The sequence below is a fragment of the Eucyclogobius newberryi genome, unplaced genomic scaffold (genome assembly GCF_026437365.1).
Source record: "Eucyclogobius newberryi isolate DKJ021-1_F unplaced genomic scaffold, fEucNew1.0.hap1 SCAF_19, whole genome shotgun sequence".
NCBI classification, from domain to species: Eukaryota; Metazoa; Chordata; class Actinopteri; order Gobiiformes; family Gobiidae; genus Eucyclogobius; species Eucyclogobius newberryi.
This window is the reverse complement of record NW_027315823.1, coordinates 16,585,228-16,591,227: the sequence shown is the minus strand read 5'-3', so window position 1 is coordinate 16,591,227 and position 6,000 is coordinate 16,585,228. Positions and strand designations below refer to the sequence as shown.

The window sequence follows — 6,000 nt, the reverse complement described above, 5'->3', positions numbered from 1 at the left end:
GATCAGCTTCTGACCAGGTCCACAGCTCCTTCTCACCTCAGAGAGGAGCATCACAAACAGCAGATCAAAAGAACTATTCCACCTCGTTTAAAGCCTACGGGCCACAAAAATCTTAAAAAAAAATAATAATAATAATTTAAAAAAATATATCGATACTGTGACACTGTGACGATATATCGCTGTATCGATATTTTGAACACAACCCTAGTGTGTAATACTCTTACTACACGAAACGCACACATATGCAGGGATATTCACAATAACAGTTAAACCGATGCACTCATAATAAAGCGACATGTGCCACAAACATCACATTAGAAACAGCGCTGCATTAAACCAGCCACGATTAAACTCACCTGTCAGTCCCTGATGCAAATCAAAGCCACATCTTTCCTGAAGAAACATCCCTGAAGTGGAGTTGGTCTAAAACAATTATTGTTGTTGCAGCTTCACAAAAACAGACACGCTCTCTGCAAATGACACTAGTCTTCACTGCTTCATCTGGAGCCATTGCCCACAAACTAACTCACCATATGATTAAAGGACTGCCTGTTTTCTAACTAACTTCCAATAAGTAGAAATGTGACGATAGCCTTAGCGACAAACAATAACTTGTTGCTAAAAGTTTGTTATTTGTTTAAAGTTTGCCGCTGTTGTTGACATTCTGCTGCACATGTGCAGTTTGTGCACAGGAGCAAAAGCTGTTTATGTCTCTGGTTCCATGTGTTTTTCCCATGGTTTACTTTGCAGTGTTTTAGCCTGGCGTGGTCCTCAGTGCGCATGCATAAAACTCCAAAAACAAGTAGCTCACCTGCGCAATTGTAAAAGCACATCTGAGAGAACGGAACATGAACAGGCGTCTGAACAAGGCCAGACTGTGTAGCTTGCAGTGATGCTCAGTGACCTGTAGTGGCCACTAAAAGACACCATGACTTCAAGCAGAAGAAGTCAGAATCATTATCAGAAAAGTTTGATTGCCATTGTCATTGAACACAGTTTGTAAACTTAGGAACTTGTTTCGGCATTAAGGTGTGATATAAAACAATGAATAATAAAATAATAATAATAATTAGGAGGTGAAAACGGGATTCTACATTAGATGTGAGAAAAATTAGTTCCCCCAAAATTGTATTCACAGCTCAAACCTCAACAAATAGAAGTTGGACATGTTGGCGGTCGAGCAATCAGATCCACTGACCAATATGAAAGTGTGTGTGAAAGTGGGTGTGAATGTGTGTGTGAAAGTGGGTGTGAATGTGTGTGTGTGAAAGTGTGTGTGAAAGTGTGTGTGAATGTGTGTGTGTGAAAGTGTGTGTGAATGTGTGTGTGTGAAAGTGTGTGTGAAAGTGTGTGTGAATGTGTGTGTGTGAAAGTGTGTGTGAATGTGTGTGTGTGAAAGTGTGTGTGAATGTGTGTGTGTGAAAGTGTGTGTGAATGTGTGTGTGTGAAAGTGTGTGTGAATGTGTGTGTGTGTGTGAAAGTGTGTGTGAAAGTGTGTGTGAATGTGTGTGTGTGAAAGTGTGTGTGAATGTGTGTGTGTGAAAGTGTGTGTGAATGTGTGTGTGTGAAAGTGTGTGTGAATGTGTGTGTGTGAAAGTGTGTGTGAATGTGTGTGTGTGAAAGTGTGTGTGAAAGTGTGTGTGAATGTGTGTGTGTGTGAAAGTGTGTGTGAATGGGTGAGTTTCTCCTTGATGTAAAACACTTTTAGTGCCTTAAAGGTAGAAAGGCGCTACATAAATGTGACCATTTATTTTTTAACTGAGACATGCCCCGTGTGAGTGACTTACAGTGATGTGTGGCTCAGCAGGATGGCACCGCTGCAGTCTCCTGGACACACGCACAACAGGGGACACACAAAAGACAAAAAAATCAGTATCAGGTGTGAAAAGTCTAGAAATAAATAAATAATTTATTCATACCACTCCAAACAAATCAGTGTAAGCATTTTTAATAACTACCCTAGTACGGGTCAAATAACAATGAAAGAATACTAGACTTCATGATTGGAGCTGTTCTCAGACACCGTCTGTCATTTAGTCATTGCCCTATGGCCATGAGCGTCTTCCCTCCTTTTGCAAGCAGAGGAAAGAGACAGCGAAATGTGTTTCCTGAACAGGACGAGAGGTGGAAAAAGCCCATCCTGCCTTGAGCTTGGAGCCGTGGCCACCGGCCTTTCTGCAGAGGCAGCAAAAGTTCCCCCAGAGGGGAACAAGTGCCAACTCAAACAGGGCAGGCTCTGCTCTCTCATGTGGTCCTGCCTGGGCATCCGGAGGGCTCGCTGCAGCTGGAGCTCTTTGAATAAAGGTAACAGCAATGTCACAGCTACTGTAAACTTGCTACACCACTCCTGTCAGCAGGACGTTCCCAATCAAAGCAGAAACAACCCCACCTAAAACACATCACATTGTTGTTTTTTTTCACCGGCCAAGTTCAAACTTCCCACAAAGCACAAAGAGAGGGCAGCCACTGTTCCCTCTGCATGCCAAACAAAATGCCAAGAGACCAACTGACATTCAGGCCTGTACTTTTTGAAATTGATTAGAGCCTTATTTTATTGTTGCACTACATAACAGAGGAAACCAGAACATTCACACGACAGTCTTTTTTCTGCTGAATTTAGAAACACTAATTAGTTTTGCTCTCATAAAGCCAACCTGAAAACGACCAATTAGAAAGTGAAAATGAGATGTGCTGAGGAAACAAGAGCATGTCATATCCACTGCTGAAGTCCCACATGGACCACTTTACAGCAGTGACTTTGACACACACTCCATGACTGGCAGCGCGCCTGCTGAAGTCTGTGCATGTGCAATTTTACGTCAAATAGGCTGCAGACGAAGGAAACTATTACAGAACAGAATGACTGCATCAACCCTGGACTTAACAGACGCGCAAACATGTCTGAGGAGCGCGCTGTAGCATATGGCAGTTCTACACCAACAGGTCGCGCTGTGGGCTGCGCAGTGGGCCACCATTTCCTGTGTTTAAGAATCAATTTCTCCCTAATGCAAAGAAATGTTCAAATCAGAACATGTCAATTATATAATTTAAGCAAAGAAGACGTCACAAAGAATACATTTTGTGAGTGAGTTTCCTGTATGTATGTTTTGAATTCAATAATTTCAGTTAGATCGAGTGAGGCCAGTATGTAAAAGAAGAAAATCGTTTGCTAATCTCAGTCCAAACAGTGGCTGGTGTTTCATCACTGTCGGCGTGAAGACGGATGAGCTGTCAGTGCATTCTCTGTTCAGATCCAGCTCCTGGGCTGAGGAGCGGCTCACAAAGGCCAGGCTCGTGCTTTCAGGCCTGCTCCTTTTGCTGGGAGGAAGTCTCTGATGCCAGGCTGCTGCCAACGTCCTTGCAGCCAATGGCAGAGAGGCCAGTAAGTTCACATTAACTGCAGAGTGTAAGTGCGCTGAACATCTGCTCATGAATGAGAGCACTGCCCACTAACTCAGCGAGTTGAGGCCCACTGATGAAAAATTCAACCTTCTCCTCGCTGGCACGCTTGTTTTGCACTATTCTCCTGAGTCCCCAGAATTATATTAAGAGAATTTGAGCACGGCCTGGTGTATCTGAGAGAACAGCTGGCGTTGAACAGGGATCTGCCACTTGCTGAGAGCTCTGGGACTTCACATGGGATCTGTCTTTCCTGCACCATTTGTCCTTGAAGAAAAATATCAACGTTAAACAGCAGGTAATAGGAAGAACGCAGAGGCTATACAGCATGTGTGCCAAAAGGGAGCCGCTTTACCGATCAATATGGGGGAGAAAAGAAACAGGGCCAATGGTCACAATAAGTAGCCTCCTCTGGAGACTCATTCACTAAAGTTGATCTTTGTTGGGCTTGTTTAGCTCATTAGATGATTGAGGGTGAAGGAGCTGCCCCCAGACCCACAATATGGAATCAAACTAATCAAGAACAGACGACTTGGTTAAGTGTCAGGGAAAACATTCAATGAGGCATTTCATTGGCTGCAATTATTAAATCCACATGGACAATTTGTCAAATTAGTCTGGATGAATATTTTTGAAAATATACAACCATTGCTCTAAACTTGAAAAATAAAATTGTGAAAATATTGATATTTAACAAATATATAAAGTGCCTTGAACAGCCATCTGAAAATGCAGAAATAATTTCCCTGCTATAAAACGTCGTGCTTTTGGGGAAGTGATGAGTCCTAAGAATAACAAATTACCAAATCTTAATTTCACTTCTGTCTTTTGTGAAATACAGTTAACACATTTCTTGTTGTCAGCAAACAACAAACACAACACAACCTTGCTGACATGATGAAACACACCCCTCCCACTGGGCTTCAACAAAATATTTCAAAAAGAAATTAATAAAATGTTGTTCCATGTACAAAGACGACAAAGCTGCTGAACAGAATAAAGACTGAATCAGACGCGTGAATATTGTAGCTCGGCTGCGACCCAAAGAGTCTCATCTGATGCAGGAGAAGAGCTCATTTAGCCAGTGACAAATGACAGCACTTTGTCTTCCTGACGAGAGTCCTCCTTCATCAAATAACCAACTTCACATAGAAATAGGAAATCGCACATTAACACCCTGACAAACAATTACAAGCGTGTCATTAACAGCAACCCTGGGCCTGTAACCATTAAAACACAATGTAGCGCACTGTGTGACAATCAGGAGAGTAACTGATGAAAATGACACTTTTGAAAATCTATCACAGAAAAAAGAGATCTATGAAAATAGATAAAATACTGTCCCAGAAGGAAATATTTTAAAGGTTAGTGAAGCCAAAACACAATACAGCTTACATCACAAACACAATACAAATATATGCTTAGTTTTTGTCTTTCTTCTCTGTATATTTATTATCATTTTTTAAGCTACGTCAGTAAAATATAAACAACAAACATAAAGCTTTCTGGAGACACTAGAGAGCCATCGTTACTGTACAATTAAAAGTGAACATTATCAAATGGCTTGTGAGTAAGTGATTTAATCAAAAGGTTAGTATCTTTTTAATACATCTCCAGTTGTCAGGCAGCAAATGAAAAAGCAAGCCCCAGTAAATATGACTCTTTTTAACACAAACATTGTTGACACCTCATGTAATTTGAGCAGGACACCAACACGAAGGCACACCGGGCTAATATAATGCTCTTAATGAGAATTCCTTCCAGCTCGAGACCTCTGCGAGATAGCCATAATGCACGGCTTCTCTTTTTAATAAAATAATTGTTACAGTTATTAAAGATGAATCTCATCTCAGCGCGATGACAAAATAATTCATTACCAAAAGCAGGGCCATATATAGCTGTAAATGATGAATGCCTACCCCCCGTGCACAATAGGAGCAAAGCGACTCAATGTCAAAATTAAACATGAGCTGATCTTGAACTGTACGATACGTGAATGTTGAGACTTTGTAGTGATATCACACTTTCGGTGTGTTTTGGTTCTCAGAAAGCAGAATCCAGTTGGTTTAAACCTAAAAATCCTCTCTCAGATAGATACAGTCGCGTTGAGTCGCAGCTGAGTCTTCATAGAGGTTGCTGTTGCCTCAGAGAAGTAAAGGGATTGTTAAAATGCAGCAGGCGGCGCTATCATCGCAGAAGCATTTAGCCCGCAACTAATCAGCGCAATATTTGGAAAGCACTACACTACATGCAGAAAGAGTTACACGTTCAAATGTCGAATATAATGTAAGTGTTGTAATTACAGTATATCAGACAGAAATAAATGTTATCATTATTGTTACATATTCTATTTCTATATTAGATGTCAGAATATTTCACCTACTGTATATTTTTCAACAATATTTTCTCATTTATGGTAAGCAAAGCAGAAATGGACAATATATCAGTGCTATAAAAATATTATTAAAAAGTGTCAGAAAACAGATATAAAGTGTGGGGCATCAAGTGAGTTAAAATGAAAACAGAAAAGCCAGTTAGTTAAATAAATAAGTGAGAGTAGTGGCATAATTAATGGCAATGCCTGAATATTTTAGTTATCCA

The 6,000-nt window shown here is 40.7% G+C and overlaps 1 protein-coding gene across 3 annotated transcripts in view; it reads right to left on the bottom strand.

Annotated features, from left to right (window-relative positions):
• foxp1b (forkhead box P1b) overlaps positions 1-6,000 on the bottom strand; it is a 157,219-nt gene that overhangs the window by 126,004 nt on the left and 25,215 nt on the right. For all 3 annotated transcript variants that reach the window (XM_072451905.1, XM_072451907.1, XM_072451906.1), the window contains one exon: positions 1,788-1,827. The gene's annotated coding sequence lies outside the window, so the exon portion shown is untranslated. The remainder of the gene's footprint in view (positions 1-1,787; positions 1,828-6,000) is intronic.